The sequence below is a fragment of the Achroia grisella genome, unplaced genomic scaffold, assembly GCF_030625045.1.
Source record: "Achroia grisella isolate CSIRO2021 unplaced genomic scaffold, CSIRO_AGI_Agris_v1 utg2167, whole genome shotgun sequence".
Classification (NCBI taxonomy): domain Eukaryota; kingdom Metazoa; phylum Arthropoda; class Insecta; order Lepidoptera; family Pyralidae; genus Achroia; species Achroia grisella.
The window spans coordinates 1372410-1394710 of NW_026712716.1; the positions used below are offsets into that span (position 1 = coordinate 1372410).

Below are 22301 nucleotides of genomic sequence, written 5' to 3' on the forward strand. Positions count from 1 at the left end.
TTAGAATGGGGTAAATAAATTGTTTAGTATATGAGTTGTATCTCTACATACATATAGAATAAAATCGTAAAACCGTGTCGAAGCGTGATTTGTCTGTTTGTGTATTAAAGTTGCTCATAAAAAATGTAATACAGTATAATACACGGAAATGAAAAAAATAAATTAGGCATTAATAATTATTTTTAATATTCCAAATAATATTTTATAAATTAATTTATTATTAATTATAGATGATGTTATATAGATATTTTGTTTATTGATGTCCTTTGATTGTTATCAAGAAATATAAATAATAATAAATATCCTAAATCCTAAATACTTTTTTTTTGTAAATAGATAGGTAATACACATAGATAATTTTGGAGATCTGTAGTACAGGTTTTGACCTAGTTCAGACTCCAGACACAAGGAATAACTTGTAAGTTTAAAAGTATTTTTTTATTCATATTGTAAGTTTCCTTGCGAGCAGTAAAATAAAGATTCTTGTACATAGACCACAGAAACAATAAATACAAATATTTATTACGTGCGAGGAATTGAAATCGCGATCATCGGAAATAAAACGGTGTGCTTAAGCAGTCAGTTAGACCATCAAAAATACTGGATATCATATCATTTTATAACATTATTCTGTAATTATAAATTACTTAACGTATAATTTATCAGGTTATCCACGCGAAGCTCTGTTTACCAGTCACTGAAAACTAATTTAAAGTGTGATTTATAATTTCTATTATCTGTGCGCAACCCCTAAATATTATGACACATTTTAATTATGAAATGCGTCCGCCATTTTAAATTTAAAACATAATCCGCTTACGGCAGTGTTAAAGCACAGTTGAAATTACGCAATAGTGTTGTACATTTAATTACAATATTTAGTTATATCGATAATAATTTCTATCATTAAATACTTATAGCTTAAGCGGCTTCTTTGTATCGAATGTGTAAAATAGTCTTGATTTCCAAATATAAATAAATAAGAAATAACTGTATTTACTAACAAAAGCTTAAATACTCGATTTTGTCTACATAGATTAGATAGTAATATTGTTAAATATTAAATATTTAAATGACTTGTCTAGTGCCCATAATACAAGCTATGCTTAGCATTGGTGATTACTAGAATATGTACTGTGTGAATTAAGAAAGGTGTTACATATGAATGTGTGTGCCGAAAAAGAGATGGATGGACTGTGTGAAAGATGATATGGTAAGAAAAGAAGTAAATAACGCGATGACTGCGAACAGGGATGAATGGAAGCGAAAAACATATTACGCCGACCCCAAATAAATGGGATAAGGAAGAAGCAGATGTACTGTGTGAATTGTACACGGTTAAAATGTAAATTGACTCTATTCTCCACATTTCGCCTCCCATTGGCCATTATGCATATAGAGCCGAGACTAAAGTAGCCAGCCAAGCTTCAGAAGCGCAGAAGCCTCCTAGTATTTTCACAGGCTTTCTGGAGCGACCTCGCCTCTCTGAAGATTTGTGTACGTTGTTTGTTCACTGCTACGCAATTCAGGATCACGTGAGAGGCTGTTTCTTCAGCTTCAAAGTAGCCCTGATCATCTATAACAACTATTGTGTGCAGTGTACAATAGACAGTGTCGTCATTGTTCGTGTCATTATTTTAAGGTTTTACCTATTTAGGTTTATTGGACATTTTGTACAGGGTTATTATTATTATAATAAAAATAAAATATTACACAAACAATTACAATTGATGGCTGGCTCATCCGTCATACTCGTGTACGAGTGCTGCTTATAGGGACTGGTCTGCTCTTATCACTACGACTGATTTAATCTTATTGCATATTTATATTTGAGCCAAAAAATTAGTGCTTGTTGGTAGTTTGTATTCACACGTTTCGACTTGTAAATGTAAACTTACAAGGATTATTTAAAAGAGCAACACACAAGTTTCTTGCTCGTTCTTCTTGTGATGAGACAGCTTTCCGAACGAGTGGTAGATAAAAAACAAATTGTTATGACTATTCAAAAGTGCTTAAATTAAGTTTATTTGAATAAATGATTTTCTATTCTATTCTTTCTATTCTAATTAAGTACGATAATACCTTTTCTAAGTGACTTTCGGTTTATCGATAACTACACAATACATCACTATGTAACGACAACTCCTGCACCATTGCAATAACGACAATTAACAGCGACTAATCCGACCGCGACAGGTTTCTTATTAACGCCATTTGTCGTCTGTCGTGTCGTCGAGGATTATACGGAATTATCATCACCATCTCTATTATGACACTGTATTGAGGTTTAATAAAAAAAATATAATTAACAAAAAAAAAAAATGGCGACGGATTTGCATTCATTTTTACGTGTACCTTTATGATTATTACCGATGGGATAGTCGGTAGCGTTTTCTATTCGATATTGTTGTCGAAATATATCTTATATATAAAATTCTCGTGTCACTATGTTAGTTATAATACTCCTCCAAAACTGCTTGACTGATTTTTATTAAATTTTATATGCATAATCAGTAGGTTTGAGAATCGGCTACTATCTATTTTTCACCCCTAAGTGATGTCGGATCTCCTCCTAACATTTAATTTTATGCATTTTGTTTTTAATTATAATTAAAAATACATACAACTATTTTCAATAACAATTTTAATTTATATGACAAAACAGCTAATAAATTTTAAAATTTATAAATAATGTCTTAATATGTTTTAATAAACTATACATTTTAATTTACAGCTAGTATATAGCAGCTGTCCCGGCAAATATTTTATATATATATATATATATATTTAAGTAAATGATAATAAATGGTATATATGGTGCTCCCACCTGCGCTAACGGTGCTCCAGTGGAAAATGAGAAGATGAGTATGGAGTCTGATCAGACAGAATCATTATGGCAAATCAGAGATCAACCTTGATGCTTTCCAGGAGCGACCGTATGGAGGACAAATTATATTTTTAGTAGTAAACGTTAAATTAAAATAATAATAGATTCTGAAATTATTTAACATATATAGGAAGTTACTAGTATTAAATTGAGTAACTAAGATTTAAATTAATGAAAAGTAATTTTCATTAATATCGTATTGTGTATTCAAGTTACAGGAGATAATCACAAAATATGTCATCACTCTATCACAGAAACATATCAAAGGAGACTGTATTAACTTTTGGACAGTCACAGTGGTAGCGAGTGGTAACAATGCATTACAAATAGCTGTCATCAATAATGCTTTATGCAAGGAGAGCACCCTTTTAATATTGAGTTGACAGTTTATCTGATATAATAATCATTGTTTAGCTTCTGTCGGTACGTGAGATAACAAATATAAAAAATTAAAATCTTACTAATATTATACACGAGAAAGTTTCTGAGTTTGATGGGATATATGGACGGATAATAATAATATTATTTATTCTCCTTTAAACAATATCGTTCAATTATGTATCGTAACATCTATGCTGGGAAATCCCCGTGTTATAGATTGATTATTACTCTTTCACGCAAAACTACTGAACGGATTTTGATGAAACTTTACAGTAATATAGCTTATATATCAATATAACACATGGGCTATAATTTTAAAAGATATTATGTAAATTGGGCGAAATGTAATATGTAATATAAAAATATGAAATGGCGAAGTAGGTGTCAGACGAAGTTGCGTAGGTAAGTTAGTAATAAATAATAATAATACTACTTTATCTTTAGTGTTGTCATTCTGTATGTGGTAGTTAGAAGCTCACTGTACCATGGGAAAGAAATATATCTAAAGACCATGCAATAAACAAATATATATTACAACCTATAAAATGATTCACTAAAAATGGCTGTGTAGGTAATTTATATGCGGTCGAAGTGAGGGCGAAAGGTATACCGGCGAGATCTCTCTATATTCTTATAAAAGAACTGCAGTAAGTACTATACTAGAACGTGTGTCTAAAGTTGCACTATCAGGCTCCTACCAGATTTGGCTGAGCAGGAAGAGAAACACGAGCGTTAACCCCCTTTAACCCGGCTCACAAGTCTCGGAAACTGCACAGAGTATCCCTCTCTGCCACAAGATGGACCTATGGTATCTGCACGACGAATCCTTGGAATGCTAAGAATTTTGACTCACTTTCATCTACACTGGATTAGGGAATCAGAAATAAGTAATATAACGCCTGACAAAATATTATAGCAATTATTTACATAGTGTCTCTTTTATGGGCCTAATTGAATAGGTGCAAATTAATTACTTCGTAACTTGCCTGTTACTTTTTCGAATCGAACCCACGACTATCGGAAATAAGGCAGTATGCTAAACCGTTACACCACCGCGGCCGTTGATAATAAAATAATAACGTTGTAGAAAAGTCTTTGCATATTTTTTATTTTGTTTTGTGCCAATTTTGAATGTATTTTCTTTACAGTTTTTAGAACTGTCATGTTTTATTGTAATTTTTTCACTGTTACTGTATTTACCATTTTTATCCGTTGTTTCATTAATCTCACACATACAGTCCATTCATGATACCGCCCACAGGAATAGAATAGAATAGAAAATATTTAAACAAATAAACCACTCACGCCTACTTTATTTTTATTTATGCTCTCTTTCCTAAGGTTGTCTGGAAGAGATTGCTATAGCCATAATACCGCCTTCTGTACCATCTTCTTTGTTTAATGTATTGTTATATATTATTTTCTTTTTATGTATCTACTTTTAATATTGGTGCAATAAACAATTATTAATAAATAAATAAACTTAATTTTAGCGCTTTTGAATAACACACAAGTTTTATTGTAATATATACTACATGTTTATTTATAGTTTATTTATAGTTGTTATTTCATAACATTGTCATTATCATGATAGAGTCTTAAAATTCCAAATTATGGACTAGTTTACAGTGAGATGTACAGTCTATGTCATAAATAAGTCAGCAATCACAGTCATCAGATATCAGTCCCCTCAGTTCAATATCCGACCCCGCCATAATCCTTCTTGCAATATCTGTCTCATTACTGTTACACATGTAAAACTATAACGTGTACTTATGATGTTGCAGTGACTTTCGCGGATTGGGATATTTGTATTGTGTCCAATATGCAAGATTTTCAATATTAGTGACGACCTCAGTGGTCCAGCAGTTTAGCATACCGCTTTACGTACGGTGGTAGCGGGTTCGATTCCTCGCATGATATAAACATTTGTATTTATGAGCATGATTGTTTGTATCAGTCTGGGTGTTATTTATGTATAATATGTATGTACTTATTAAAAAAAACTGATATGTATATGAGTTGTCTAGTATCCGTAACACAAGCTCTGCTTACCTTGGGACTAGATGGCGCTGTGTGAATTGTCCTGATATTATTAGTGGTGCCTGCAACTTCATAAGTACATATCGACGGAAGTTTTTTTTTCAGACTACCATAATGCTGTTGGCTACCGCTGGCCCTTACAGCTTCAATAGACAATAGGGGGCTAGTACAGATGACACTGCAAACACGCAGAAGGACTTATGGAGAGGATGAAGGCCAACTCCTGCCAGACGGATATGACATTAGTCTGAGGGCACCGCTAGGGGTTCGAACCTCGGCTCAGGCCATCGTAACATCGATCCTCATTTGAATTGGACGTCGTGAGATCGTCGAATGTCGTAACTCTAAAAAAAACAACTTTCCAAAAAGTCTTATACATTCTTTTAATACAAATATTTATAACTCATATATATATCGAGATAGAAACTCAACTGATAGGCAGCTTAATTTTTTATGATTATTTTTAATTAGCATTTTTATTAATCTACATATACTCTTTGTAAATAATTGCAGTAAGTTTATTATAATTTATTCAAACACAAATAAATCTTCTCTTGTATTTAATTAGAGTCCATTATTATATAGCAGTACAATCACAGTGGCACCCACTCACGCGTATCTAGTAAACCCAATTGTAACCCTTGTTAATGCTAGAAGATATTAAGATACGGCTAATCCTCACATAACTTAGGATCAAGACCGTTAAACGCGGTTTAGACTGACCATTGTCCTCCGTTTAATTTAAACGGGAAGCGAAGCTTGGGGCGGCCGGTAATGATTTTAGTATCCACTGCACAATTTTACTGCCACATCAATTTAATGGCAATGAGATTTATGCCTTATGTATATAAGGTTCAAATTGCTATAACCCAATGTGTAGTGATAGTAAATTTGATTTGTTAGGAAGTGTACTAAGATTTTATACGTGGATTCTCTTTATGCAAACAGGTCCTATGGGTGATGTTCTGGTTTTTGGGCTATTGAAACTTGACCCGTCGTTTTTGGTTATGACGTCATAACCGGGGATTACAATTTCGCTCCATATCCGTTATGGGATGTGTTATAATGATCATATTTTGTATTACAAAGTCAATTATTATAGTATCCGGTATAAACATTTTGTGACTCATAGGGTATTTTAACAACCCTTAAGAAACCTTAATATACCCTGTATTAAGGTTTTTTAAGGGTACGTAACACTCCTGGTGTTTCATGCGTCCATGGGCTACAGCAACCATTTACCATCAGATGGGCCGTATGCTTGTATGCCACCTCAGCAGTATAAAAAAAAAGTGAATGGTGTAAGCTATTCCAGAATCAGCTTTCTTTGTGAGTTTTGGTTACATGTTGACATATGGTCGTAAAATTACTTTTTTTTCGAACTATTCAAATGCTGTTGGCTGCAGCTGGCCTTTACAGCTTCACCGGACGATAGGGGGCGAGTGCAGATGGCACTCCAAACCCGCGGAAGTACTTATGGAGCGGCTGAAGGCCAACTCCTGCCTGACTGATATGACTTTAGTCTGAAGACATCGCTAATAATACATCGCTCGTAAATTCGATCTCAGTTTGAATTAGACGAGAAAAATGTGTTCGCAATAGATCTACAACAATAAAGATAATTTTATTTGATAGAATGTGTCTGACGACCTCGGTGGTATAGCGGTTTCGAACACTGCCTTACTTCCTATGGTCGCGGTTCGATTCCTCGCACGGAACAGACATTTATAATAATACGTGTGATTGTTTGTATTAGCCCGGGTGCTTTCTATGTACATTATGTATGAGTTTAATCTGTTGTATAGTACCCATAACTTGGTTTAGCTTGGCACTAGATGGCGCTGTATGAATTGTCCTTAAATATATCCGTAAGTATGCTTGTTTGTATTGGTCTGGGTGTTTTCTACGTATATTATATATGTATTTACAATAAAAAATATATCTATGTATTTGTATAAGTTATCTAGTACCCATAACACAAGCTTTAGCTAGCCTAACTTGGGTCTAGATGGCGCTGTATGAATTGTCCTGAGATTGTCGCATTTTCTCAGCGTCAACTGTTATTTTACCATACTTAAGGGCCGAAACCAAGTAATTATTATTATTATTATTTTGTATGGAACGAAAACTAAATGAATTTCATACAATTATTGATTACTAATGTCAACAGAAATCATAACAAACCGTAACGTTGTTTAATCGCGGTCGTTAATATAAACAATAGGCAATGCTGGGGGGCGAGGCGAGTGTAAAATGTAATTGATTGTATAGCTTTGTTGGTATGACGTTTAATTTCATTGAGATATGTACACGTTTGGTAAAGTTTGGTATTTATATTATACACTAGTTGTGCCCGTGACTTCGTTCGCAAGGAATAGAGGACGAATAAGGAATTTCCATTTCATCCCCTATATTGTTTTACCCCCTTAAGGGGGGTAATAAACTTTGAATGTCACATTGAGAGTCAAAAGCATAAAAAATAAGTTTCAAGCATCTAGTTTTGAAAATGACGACACTTCCATACAATCTTTCATCTCTCTTTCAACTCCTTACAACGCATTTTTCTTTATAATTTAGATTTAATCAACAGCTTAAAAATAAGTTCAGATTTCTAGCTTCAAAAATGACAATACTTCCATAGAACGTTTCATCTCCTTTTCAACGCCTTACAACCCTTCCTTCGCATTAAAAAGTAGCCTATGTCTTTTCTCAGGGTCTAGATTATTTGTATACCAAATTTTATTTAAATCGGTGCAGTAGTTTTGGCGTGAAAGCGAGACAGACAGACAGAGTTACTCGCATTTATAATACTAGTATGTAATATTATGTTATCTGTGATACTAGTAACGAGTAAGTATTACTAGCTGTGCCCGCGACTTCGTTCGCGGGGTTATCAAAAACACTATCGCGATTAGTGGTGGACATTTTTTTAGATCATTTAAAGAGGAATAATTCTTTCATACATATTTTTTGGGTAACTTGAACCGTTTAATCACAGCACGCAACTGAAGTCCTCATAAATGAAATATGAATAATTTTCTCCGTTTTTGCAACATTTTTCACTGCTGCTTCGCTTCTATTGGTCGTAGCGTAATGTTATATAGCTTAAAGCCTTCCTCGACAAATGGACTATATAACACAAAAATAATTTTTCAATGCAATTTGTTTTTGTGTTATTTTTGTTGGGTATTGAAATATATTGTTTAAGTTTGTATAAAATATACTTATTTTACGTTTAAATGTAACATGTAAAATTATAATCATATATAGTAATGTATGTAATGGTAGCAGGGATACATAACAATTACTATCGGTCCTGACCAGTCTGACGTGTGCTGCGAATTATGAACTCCCATATTACGCGGCCTAGGTCATTTCTGAAACCTCGGAATGTATTCCTGTTATCTTTTGTGTGAAGTCCGTCACTTTGTTATATTTTTTTACTGATATTGTGAAACCTATTATTAGCTATACTATTGGTTTGTACTTTCTGTTTTTATGTATTGTGTATGCTGTTGGTTTCAAATAAATAAATAAATAAATTCGAACCAGTAGTTCCTGAGATTAGCGCGTTGAAACAAACAAACTGTGCAGCTTATAATATTAGAATAGATAGTATAGATAATTGCAGCGTCAGTGAAACGCGGTTAATTAAGTAATAACTGTATATTATAGCGAGCCATAAGTTCTGTTACAAAAGGAAAACGATTTTATCGCTTTTGATAAAGCTAGTGCAGTTTTAAAGTAAGTTTTACTTTATAATTTAATATTATCACATTTACATACTGTATAATTTTTTTTTTCATAATTATTTATAAATATACATACTTAAATTTCATCTTAAATCTAAAATGGGATACATACATTTTATTAGTTTAATCGCCAACGTCCATACCACGTTGAAAACACCGGTTCTCGTCCGATCACCGAAGTTAAGCAACGTCGGGCGCGGTCAGTACTTGGATGGGTGACCGCCTGGGAACACCGCGTGCCGTTGGCTTTTTGCAAATGTCTATTCGATTTGCAAATTTGCATTAATGCATATTTTTTGATAAATATTTTGTCAAAGCTTTTGTAAACTCATTCATTTTTATAAATTCCTTTTTAAGTTCTAGTCACATTATACGAGTATAATACTAGTTGTGCTAGGAGTTTCACTGTCATGAAATTTATAACCTCCATGTTATTCTAATTTAGAGTTTCATCAAAAATCGTTCAGTAATTTTTGCGTGAATAAGGAACAAACATCCATACATCTATGCATCCGTTCTCACAAACTTTCGCGTTTATAATATTAGTAAGATATTGCGACTTTGTCCGATCTTGTGTTTATTGAAACTGCAAAAATAGTGACTGTTTATAAAAATGTTAAAAATGTTTAACAAAATTAAAATGAAATAAAAAAAAATAGCTCCGCCGTAACAGTGTTATTAGCACTGCCGTGACCAGGATTCGAACCTGGGTTACTACGGCCACAACGTAGGGTCCTAACCACTAGACGATCACGGCTATCGGAGGCATGAAAAATTTGTCGAAAATAACGTACACTATGTACAGAGCCTACGTCATACCCCCCGAGGGAAACATTATCTGCATCTTTTAAACGTTCAAAATATATGTATATACGTATATATGTATATTATATATGTAGACGTTGTTTTGCTATATAAATTAAAATCACCATTAAAAAATAAAGGTTGATACTAGAAGATTAAAAAGTTATATAAATGTATACATATAAATAAAATTGGAGTGTCTGTTTGTAATATTGAAATAACCGTTTTTTACTACGTGCATATGAATATAAATACGGTACATACACCAAAATAACATTTTCTACAATTTTTGTCTGTCTGTCTGTCGGTCTGTTTGTTCCGGATAATCTCTGAAATAGCTGGCCCGTTTTAGACGAGACGTTTTTTGGCAGGTAGCTGATGTAATAAGGAATAACTTAGACTACTTTTATTTTAGATAAATAAAGTTAATTTCCACGCGGACGAAGTCGCGGGAACAGCTAGTACTGTATATATTTATCTATAGATAAGGGACTAAATTAATTATAGATGTAAACAGAGAACCCTTAACTTCGTCCCATATCTATAGATAAATATACACAATATAATATATGGAAACAACCAAAATAACGTAGGTCTGTACATTAAACGATAATAAAAACAGACACGCTTCCAAAACCGCCTCGTTATTCCACGCTTATCGTAATCAAATGACCAATTATGTAGTTACGGACAAATTGACAGACAGAACAACATAACAAGGGAATGCTTTTTAATATATACGGTGGTTTAAATAATTTGTCAATGGGCACATTTCACCCCCGCGAGCATCGGCAGGGTTAATGATGGTTCCTATAAAATATTCAGGTGTCAACCCTGTGAGTGCTTGAGAAAATTGTCGTGTATTGTGTTATTTATTTTCCCTTGTTGCTTGTTGTGGCTTAGCGGTTTTCGACCATTTTATATTTATTTAATTATTTATTTATTTATTTATTTATTTATTTATTAGCATACAAAACATATTACAATCAATATACCTAAATGCCGTCTACACAAAGTTAGTAATTCATTTTATGGTAATTGCAAGATTCTATAATCTACGCTAAATCTGACAGAGAGGCAATTCAAATTTTATATTAAACAAATGTTATGTAAAAAAACCTATTATAGGATAGATGAATTTATAGATGACAGCAACATATAGCAAGTATAAGTTTATTTGCGGACAACGTTATAATTTATTTTTCATACTGCTTTCTTGATATATGATAGCGTAGCGGCTTTTGTATTGATTGCCGCATGCATCCTCATGTAAAGTGCGAATACTGTAACTACCATATAGTAATTTTTGTAGCTGTGACGTGGTCGAGTGGAATGAGTAGTCATACCTCACTAAAATGTCCAGACATGGCGGCGTGGTGGGCCGGGTCATTGGGCTCCCTAAAATATGGTCGAGCGCAGTGATGGCTGGCTCATCCGTCATACTCGTGAACGAGTGCTGCTTGTAGGTACTGGTCTGCTCTTATCACTACGACTGATTTAATCTTACTGTGTTTTTATATTTGAGCCTAAATAAATTAGTGCTGGTTGGTAGTAGTATATACATATATATATGAAGGTAATAATAGAAAAATAAATGTTGGCCGATTCTCAGACCTACTCAATACGCTCTCAAAATTGCATGAGAATCGGTCAAGCCATTTCGAAGGAGTATGGGAACGAAAACTGTGATACGAGAATTTTATATATAAGATAAATAACCGTGGACAATTAACACAGCGTCATCTAGTCCTACGGGAAGCAGAGCTTATGTTATGGGTACGAGTACTAGACAAGTGATAACATAATTAGATATATTTTTTTTTATATATTATGATATATATAGAAAACACCCAGATGATACAAATAATCATACTCATGAATACAAATATTTCCACCGTCCAAGGAATCGAACCCGCGACCATCGAAAGTAAAGCGGTGTGCTAGACTTCTGGAGCACTGAGGCCGTCAAAAATTATGAGACGGTGTATGTAAATGACAAACCAAAACAAAACATTAATACAACTGATACGATTGTAGATAAAGAGATCGTAGGTTATAGAAGTACAACTGCCAACGTCCATACCACATTGAAAACACCGGTTCTCGTCCGATCACCGAAGTTAAGCAACGTCGGGCGCGGTCAGTACTTGGATGGGTGACCGCCTGGGAACACCGCGTGCCGTTGGCTTTTTACATTTGTTGAATTTTTAGTTTATTCGTTTTATTTTCTCCTCATATATTATATTTATTTTATAAGTAATTATTTACTTGGAGTTATAAATTTTATTCAATAATTTCGCTATTTATGCACATATATGCAGTAGTGGCTGGCTCATCCGTCATACTCGTGAACGGGTGCTGCTTGAGTGGACTGGTCTGCTCTAATCACTATGACTATATATATGATATAGAGATATGATGATAGAGAAAATATCTCTTATTAATTGTTTAACCAGTTGTTGTATATTGAATGTTTTTTTTTTCTATTTTATTATTTCATTGATTAGTGCTAATCGGTGGTTTGTATTCACACACTTAAACTTAAATTGTTAGTAAGAACAAATTATTTAAAAGAGCAACACACAAGTTTCTTGCTTGTTCTTCTTATGATGAGACAGCATTCCGAATGAGCGGTAGATTAAAAAAAAAATGCTATGACTATTCAAAAGTGCTTCAATGTAAGTTTATTTGAATAAATGATTTTCTATTCTATTCTATTCTATTCATAAATTTTTTATTGTTATTTTCTATATTGGTCTTAAACTACTTTTAATCCCTTCCGTCTAGTACCTTTACTTGATAGCAGTAGCAGCTTACTCGAAAAGATCTGGCAAGATATCTGGAAAGGAATATTATTAATTTTGTAGTAAAATTGCAATACACGTTCGAGTCGTTATCAAAGACTATATATTAGCGGGAGTAGGCCTTCAGTCTCTCCATAAGTCCTCCGAGGATTGGAGTGCCATCTGCACTCGCCTCCTATCGTCCGGTAAAGCTGTAAAGGCCAGCTACGGTCAACAACATTAAGATAGTTCGAAAAAAACCACTTCTCTGTATAAACTATAAGTGTGCAAAATTTCATACTCCTACGTCAGAGCATTTTCGTAAAAAGTAGTAAAAAGTTTTTGCTTCACATATAAATATTATGATATGTTGAAAATTTCTTACTTAAACTACTAAATGCACGTGCAAGTCCTAAATAACCGGGCAGAATGTATTTCTTATCTTAGACTAAAATCCAAATTAAAAAAAGAAACTGACATCAATTTCTAACAGTGCTTATTTAGCTGAAAGGTGCTATCAGTCAAATCGCACTAGTCATAAATATAATAATATAGAAACAGATAAATAACAGACCTCCATTCCTTTGCTTGACTATCACAGCGGGACGGTTATGACCCAACTTAGAAGCCAAGATATCTCATCCAAAATCAACATGCACTCATCAAACTAACCAATAACTCTTATTATAACGCCATAAAGTTTAATATAAAAGAAAACTGTAGCCGCGGATTACAAAATAGACATTGTATTTTAGATGCGTCTCATTCATAAGGTATTGTGTTTTGATTGCTGAATGTCAGTTCGCAATAGTTTCGAATGTTCCAAGTAGGAAATGGTTGTGCTTCTGCCATAGATTTCCAAATGGCACGCGTATTGTTCGCTCGGTTAGCTTGTTTTATTGTCTTTGGTATAGCTCAGCGTGTAATCTATGGACGTTTGATGTGCTGAAAACGTTTTCAATGGCTTTACGTCTAGTGTATTATGACTGTTGAAAGAAATGACGTGGATTTTTATATCGAGGTTCTAAACTACATTTTTATTCCAAAACTGAGTATTGTAAATTGAATGAAGGAGTTGGTAGTACATATTTACTACCTACCCTCTTTTTTCGATGTCATCGAAGTGTAGTAAGACGTTTCGTTAGCAGATTTATAATGTAGAACGTATCGACCTATTAATATGTTTCATTTTGTACCGTAAGTTTAGTCAGCAAAAATTGTTTCTTATATTTTAATAAAATCTATTTTCAATATAACGGAATACAAAAAACTAAGTATTTAATAATTATGAACCAAATAGCTACTACCACCAGCGTTGTGATTATCCCTACTATAAAGTACGATATAATCTCTGGATATACCAATTTCCATGCACTCTCTGCAAATACTATTTAACGAGTAAATAAAAATATAAAATAGGAAGTAAACAAAATAAGTGCAAAAGAATTATATTTGGACACACAAAAGACTGTCCCCGACCAAGTATCATTTTAGATCAAACACGTGATAATAGCTGTAAGGGTGCCCCTATTATTCGATACAATAAAAGTGAAGTGCCGACATACTCCGCATTCTACTGCGAAATGACTGAGGAACTGATGACCAAATTGACGATACGAATACACCACATCTTGATTCTTAATCCTGAGGTAATAGAGTTGGTATTACGATAACAGTAGAAGAGATAGGTGAAAGATTTTAGGGTGACAGAGCTAGAGTACACGCTATCGCAGCAATGAAAAGGCTCGCCAGATACGAACTAATGGTGATTGAGAAAAATATTGTTCGTGTACCAGCATCAATTCGCGGTTATGTTAGCGATGCTAGTGAATTATATTCAGAATCTAATTATTAAAGAGATAAAGCTCACATTGCCACAAACAGCGGTATCGGAGAATCGATGATGCCTTCATGAATATTGAAGGTATTGTCATACTTTTATTTGATTATTTCAGTGATACAGTACTTGATGTGGCTCGTAAATAATTGATAGGTGTGCAAATGTCTGTTTTATTTTCAAGAATAAAATTAGATGTTATATCGGATGACAGATCGATTTTTATTGTCTAATTTTATCGGGAGCAGGATGACATATAATTTGATAATGAATTATGTCGCCTAGTGTTATTTATGAAATATTTTGTTATTGTGAATCTTTAGGCAACGAAGATAATCAAGTTATGAACATTATTTAAAAAAGAACTTAAGTTTCATGCTCGTTCTTTTTAGCTGAATCTGCATTTTGCATGTGGTGAATTAAAAAGAAATTACTGGTCATGAGTGCCTAAAATTGGGTTTAGCTAGGTTTAATTTTCAACACTTTGATTTGACTAACAAATATTGCTATTTTATTTAGTATTCTTTTATTATTATTTGCTATTTTAATCTATTTCTATATTTGAGTTGAACTCGCGTTCTCTTCGGTATTATTCAGCGTAGAAAACCACCACGCTCTCTTCTAAATAGTCTTCTCTAATTTTATTTAATTCGGTAATTGCCATTGTTTCTTTGTTCTTCTGATTACATTCATAAAATAATAATTTATTTATACATATTATCAAATGTTCTTTGTATAATCTGTAGATACATAGTATAGAACAAAATCTTTCAAATTACGCAATTCTTTTAGATTTCAGCAATACAAATAGTGATTCAATAGCAAGGTTTATATGTGTAATACATGAGTGTTATAATAAAGAATAAGCAGAGAAATTCAAAGATTTATAATGTATTCCTGCAAAGCCCAGACGAGTCGCTAATTTGGGATAAATTGTTATTTATTTAGTACCGACTACTGGAAATAATTTCTCTTGTCGAGCCTGTGGTAGGCCATGCCGCTCTCGTATCGGTTTATACAGCCACTAAGAGCTGTTCACGAACCATCACGCTATAAATCGTCTATAACAGACACATAGACAATTATATATAAATTCAAATTCAAATTCAAAATTCATTTATTCATGTAGGACATTTTAGCCGCTTATGAACGTCAAGTTTTTACATTATATTTTTTTTCCCTACCGTCCAATTCGGTATATAGATCCAATTGAGAAGAACTGGCAAGAAACTCAATCGAATTACTTTTTTTTTTAAATCCAGTTTATTTACAATGCATAGGTATTTATATAAGTGTCTATGTCTAACATTAAATGAAAATCCCGAACATGAAAACTATTGCTATGCACGCTCGTTATTCAAGTAATCGTTTAGTGAGTAATAGGCCTTGCTCAGTAAATATGATTTAACAGATATTTTGAATTTATTTAAGGGTAATTCCAATATATCCTTTGGTATAATAATAATATCTCAGGACAATTCACCCAGCGCCATCTAGTCCCAAGCTAAGCAGAGCTTGTGTTATGGGTACTAGATAACTGATACAAATACATAGATTTTTTTTTTCGTAAATACATACATATAGAAAACACCCAGACCGATACAAACAATCATACTCATGAATACAAATGTTTGTACCGTGCGAGGAATCGAACCCACGACCATCGAATAGTAAAGCGGTGTGCTAAACCACTACACCACCGAGGTTGTCAGGTTTATATATTGTAGATATGTTTATGATAATAACAAATCCGTTTGCGAAATAAGGGTATTAATTACCGTATTGTTAACGCACGCCGGGTCTGACGCGAGTCTCGTTAAATTTATTCACCCTATTCTTGGCTAGTTGACTGAATATTTATATACGATCGCTGACTACAGTACAATATCTGACAATTAATGTTTCAGTGTAAATATGTCTGTCCCTACCATTTATTATCTACAAAACGGTGACGAGATCAAAATTTTGCATAATAATTGTTTTTTTTTAAAGCTAGAGTGGTATGTCTCCCAGGGCTGACAGTGCATTGGATTGTTACCTTTTTACATCTTTGTGGTAAACAATATAAAGAAAAAAAAAGGAAGTTCATAAATGAAATTGCATATATATAGGTATTTGATTCTTCTTTTTTTGTATATTCTGCTTTATACTATGTTGTAAAATATATACCTATATGTATATGTCGCTTGATGTAAATAAAGTAAATATCTATCTATCTACCTCGACTTACACCCAGAAGATCGTCAGTTGAAATCTGGCTAAACCAAAAAAAATTGTGTGTTATCTCTTGTCTGACTGACTGGCGAAGGAAACACCGTTAACAAAACTAAATTTGCCACGTTAGTGCTACTTTTACCAAGATAACTGACAATACCGTATAATAAGAGTCGTGACAGTATAGTATAGTTATATTTTTTAATAAATAGATAAATTTAAACTCATAAATAAGTAATTTAATTAACAAATGAATAATATGAAATAGACAATGATCTATGGTATGATATTGTAGTCTTCCAGAATGGTCAAATACTAGTCGACCCGCGTAACTTCGTCTGCATCACACTTCTTTAACATTTATCATTATATTTCGCCGAATTTAACATAATATCTTTCTAAATAATAGCCTATATGCTATTCTTTATTTAATAGTTTTTGCGTGAAAGAGTAACAAACATCCATCCATACTCACAAACTTTCACGTTTATAATATTACTCTCTGTGCCCACGGATTCACCTGTATGAAATTTATAGTCTATATGTTATTCTGATGTGTACTGTTAGATCGACTTACTTTTAAATTGTGGTTATTAATTAAAAATATGTAGAACAAATTATAACACGTTGTATTACATTCACCATTGAGATACAGAGAGAGAAGTGATAGATATACCTATATGAGCAGAGTAATTACAAGTTATATCATTATAGAGTTGTAGTCGATTTTCACTACCAACATGTACGCTATATTACTGTAAAGTTTCATCAAAATCCGTTCAATAATTTTTTTCGTGAAAGAGTCACAAACATCCATTCATACATTTATATCCAACCATACACACAAACTTTCGCGTTCATATATTAAATTAAGATTTAATTTATAACAATATATACACTAAACCACTTAAAATAATCGGCCCCAATTCGGTGTCTTTTTTCTCTAATCCCCAACTGAAATTTGAGGTATCAGTCTAAAATCTGTCGCTGGCAAATATGACCATATGCACAAATGTAGGCAGACTAAGTTTGGCGGGACATTGACTGGGTATGTCGTATAGTGTAGAGATTAAGTGCGTAGCGGTTTCTACGTCGATTGTCGCATGCCTAATCCTTGTTAATATAAATATAATTAAAACAATATTTATTTAAAAGAGCAACACACAAGTTTCTTGTTCATTCTTCTTGGGATGTGTCTGCATTGCGAATGAGCGGTAGAATTAAAAAACTTGACTATTCAAAAGTGCTTATATTAAGTTTATTTGAATAAAGATTATTGCTATTTCTGTTTCAGATAAGCAGTTCCTTTTATTTCATTTATAACTAGCTGTTGAATGCGACTTCATCACCGTGGAATTAAACAATTTTAATTAAATAAATATTATTTAAAAATATAGTCATTATAAATTTCTAAATAAAGTTACTCAGCTATCTGAGATTGACATTCCCGTCAAAATCCGTCTGGCCATTTCAGAGATTAACTAGTACAAACAGACATTTCAATTTTATTTATTTATATACGTATTGTAAATTATTTAATTGCTGGTGATAGAATTGAAAAATTAATTATTAATCCATAGTTAATGTATTCTTTCATAAGATCGTAATATAACGTTATTTTATTTATACTCTTTATTGCACCAATTACAGAACAAAAACAAAAAAAAAACAATTAAAATGGAAAATATACACTAAATATAAAGGCGGTCTTATCGCTAAGTTATCAAAGAATAAGAAACCATAATTTGGCAGTTTCCTTAATTTCATTCTTGAGTTTACTTGAAATATAAAAAATATAAAAATAAATATGAAACAAATAAATAGACACATAAATTATCTGACATGGTGAAATTTTTAATCAATAATATTAATAACTAAGTGACTTATTGTTAATTATTATAGATATTTGTAAATAAAACACCGCTGAAAATCTACCTTTTAACAAGTTAAATATTTTTTTAATCAGGTTTTTTTTATATTATGAGGTGCTACCCCATACCGACTATCCAACGTCACAGCACAAGTCATACCCGACACCCTGACACGTAGGGGTGAATATATTACGGATTCCAATTCGAAAATTGTCAACCCTAATAACGGTTGAGTTGAACAATCGAATTGTTGATAATGGTATTACTCTGTGATTATTTCCTATTAGTTATATGATAAACATTTTGACATCCATGGGGTTTCTGTAATCAAATTTTCGTTAATAGTTTATTATGGTAAAGTTTATACTTTCTCCATGCGGTTCCCGTTAGAAACCATCGTGACAAATTGCTGGTGAATTTGTTGCGATGGTCTACTGACCTTTTTTTTTTTTTCGGACTACTCTAATGCTGTTGGCCGTAGCTGGCCTTTACAGCTTCACCGGACGTTATGGGGCGAGTGCAGATGGCACTCCAAACCCGCGGAAGGACTTATGGAGCGGCTGAAGGCCAACTCCTGCCCGACGGATACGACTTTAGTCTGAGGGCACCACTAGGGGTTCGAACCTCGGCTCAGGCCGTCGTAATTTCGATCCCCGTTTGAATTGGACGGGGGATCGATCGGAGGGGGGTCTACTGACCTGAACTCCTGATCATCTTATCATCCTCCACTGGTGCCACGCCGGTGTAAACCGTTAGCGCTGGCGGGTGAACCATTCCAAAGTGTAAAAGAGCAACACCTATGTTTCTTCTTCGTTCTTCTTGCGATGGGAAAAAAATATGATAATATAATTAAAGTGGCTCATCCGTCATACTCGTGAACGGGTGCTGCTTGTAGGGACTGGTCTGCTCTAATCACTATGACTGATTTCCTCTTATTAATTGTTTAACCAGTTGGTTATGTATTCAATATTTTTTCTTTTTGAGTATTTAATTGTATTAGTGCTAATTGGTGGTTTGTATTCACACACTTAAACTTAAAAATGTAAAGCAATAATAAAATTATTTAAAAGAGCAACACGCAAGTTTCTTGCTCGTTCTTCTTGTGATGAGACAGCTTTCCGAACGAGCGGTAGATTAAAAAAATGTGTAATGACTATTCAAAAGTGCTTAAATTAAGTTTATTTGAATAAATGATTTTCTATTCTATTCTAAAGAAACGTATGACTAATCAAAAGTGGTTATATTTTTATTAATGTTTATTTTATTTATTATTGTATATTTTATTATAATTATAATATAATTAGAACTTTATTTAATTTGTTGAATTTTAAATGTTTTATTTTTCTCAACTTTTGGAGATTTCAACATAATAGTTTTAATTGCACAGGTGTTACCTACTCACTACTAGCTATGCCACATTGTTGGGTTGACTGGTAGAGATCTCTCTTAGAGATAAGTCTAAGTTTGCTCACTCTGTATATGTTTAAGTTTACAACTGTATTCAAAAGTGCAATAAAGAATATATATATATATATATATATATATTTTATTTAAAGTTTATTTAAATTGAGAATTTTCTATTCTATTTTATTCTATGGTATCCATTTTATTATAGCTGTAGGTACCGTTGACTTGCAAATGGAGTCTTGGTTTGATTACCAGTTGAGTTAATTTAAAAATGGAAGATTTTTAAAATAGCCATGCATACATAAAAATGGGAAATTACCAACAATTCACGGTTGAAGACTCTAGGTACTACAGGGTACTAGTAAATCAAAACTCAACCCTAATAATATTTGATTTGGACAATCGAATCGTTGATAATGTTATTACTCTGTGATTATTTCCTATTAGTTGTATGATAAACATTTTGACATCCATGGGGATTCTGTAATCAAATATTTGTTAATAGTTATTATGCCTATTACTCACCAAACAATTACTTGAATAACGAGCGTGCAATAATTGTTCATGCATGCACTAAATGTTAGATATAAACATCATTATAAATATACATTTTAAATAAACATGCTTTTTATAAAAAAATGTAAGAAATTAATTTGAGTTTCTTGCCAGTTCTTCTCAATTGAATCTGTATACTGAACTGGACGGTAGGGAAAAATATTATATAACAAAATTTGACGGTCATAAGCGGCTAAATTCAAAAATCATTTATTCATATAGGACATTCTACATGAATAAATTATTTTTGTATTTGAATGGTTGTTGAAAAACAATTGTTTATACAGTTTGTAAGAGCAACACACAAGTTTCTAAAAGAGCCAGGCATAAAAATGAGCTACACATAATTAAATAAACGACAAAAAAATCTTCTTTTCTTTCTTAAGATTTTAACTTTAAGGGTAATAAAAAAAAAACAAATTTTTGGTCTATGCAACTATTTATTGACATTTTCAATACAGTCAATAGAACCATATAAATTAAAAAAATAATGAATAAAAATACCTTGGACGAAATGAAACCATAGCTACTTTTACTTTTTAAGTAATAATAATTAAAAGTAGCTATGATTATAGAGTATATAATTTTTTTATTTTGTTAAAGGTGTTTTACATAATCAGAAAGTTAGTTAAGATACACACAATTTTTCTCCGATATGTATAACTATCTGTCTCGTAGCGTATCGTCTAACGACTTTTGAGGTGCGTTCCGTATTAATAAAAAATTTAGAATGTTTGCGTGTCTGTTATCACGACATTTTAATAAAAAAATATAAAACATTCTGTCGAAATAATTAGCGTAAAGATTGATGTTGTGTTTTACAGTAATTTGTGAACATTACCGCTATAATGGATGGTGCCGTCATATTAATTAATTTTTTCCTTCATAATATGTTGTTAGCCTATGGGGCGGTGTCTCCCATAATATGGTATTAAAGTGAGAGACAATTAAAATGCATCTAGCATATAGATTATGGGTAATCTTATCTATACATATAAATAAAATTGGAGTGTCTGTTTGTAATAACCGTTTTTTACTACATGCATATGAATATAAATACGGTATATACACCAAAATAACATTTTTTACAATTTTTGTCTGTCTGTCTGTCTGTTTGTTTCGGCTAATCTCTAAAATGGCTGGACCGATTCTGACAGGACTGTTTTTGGCAGGTAGCTGATGTAATAAGGAGTAACTTAGGCTGTTTTTATTTTAGAAAAATAAAGTTAATTTCCACGCGGACGAAGTCGCGGGTACAGCTAGTGTATAATAATAATCTCAGGACAATTCACACAACCCCATCTATACCCAAGTTAAGCTAGCTAAATCTGGTATTATGGGTACTAACCCATAATACCAGATTTAGCTAGCTTAACTTAAAAACATCTATGTATTTGTATCAGTTATCTAGTGATAACTGATACAAATACATAGATGTTTTTGTAAATACATAGATAAATAAAGTGGTCTCGGACAGTGCGGTTTCAGAGGAGCTTCCACCCGCGTACACTTACATTGTGGAATGAACTACCTGCCGAGGTTTTCTCGAGAGACTACAGCATGGGGTTTTTCAAGAAGGGTATATTAAGGTTTCTTAAGGGTCGGCAACGCGTATGTGACACCCCTGGTGTTTCAGGCGTCCATAGGCTACGGTAACCGTTTACCATCAGATGGACCGTATGCTTGTTTGCCACCTAAGTGGTATAAAAAAAAAAAAAGATAACACCCAGACAGATAACAATCATACTCATGAACATAAGTGTTTGT

General features: G+C 32.8%; 3 non-coding genes across 3 annotated transcripts; 2 read left to right on the forward strand and 1 right to left on the reverse strand.

Annotated features, from left to right (window-relative positions):
- Nucleotides 1-9192: 9192 nt before the first annotated feature.
- LOC131842380 (5S ribosomal RNA) lies at nucleotides 9193-9311 on the forward strand. The gene has a single exon (XR_009357488.1). It is a non-coding gene; the product is annotated as a 5S ribosomal RNA (ribosomal RNA).
- Nucleotides 9312-9748: 437 nt separating this feature from the next.
- On the reverse strand, nucleotides 9749-9820 carry Trnah-gug (transfer RNA histidin (anticodon GUG)). Its single transcript has one exon. It is a non-coding gene; the product is annotated as a tRNA-His (tRNA).
- Nucleotides 9821-11936: 2116 nt separating this feature from the next.
- Nucleotides 11937-12055, forward strand: LOC131842381 (5S ribosomal RNA). The gene has a single exon (XR_009357489.1). It is a non-coding gene; the product is annotated as a 5S ribosomal RNA (ribosomal RNA).
- The last annotated feature ends 10246 nt before the right edge of the window (nucleotides 12056-22301 follow it).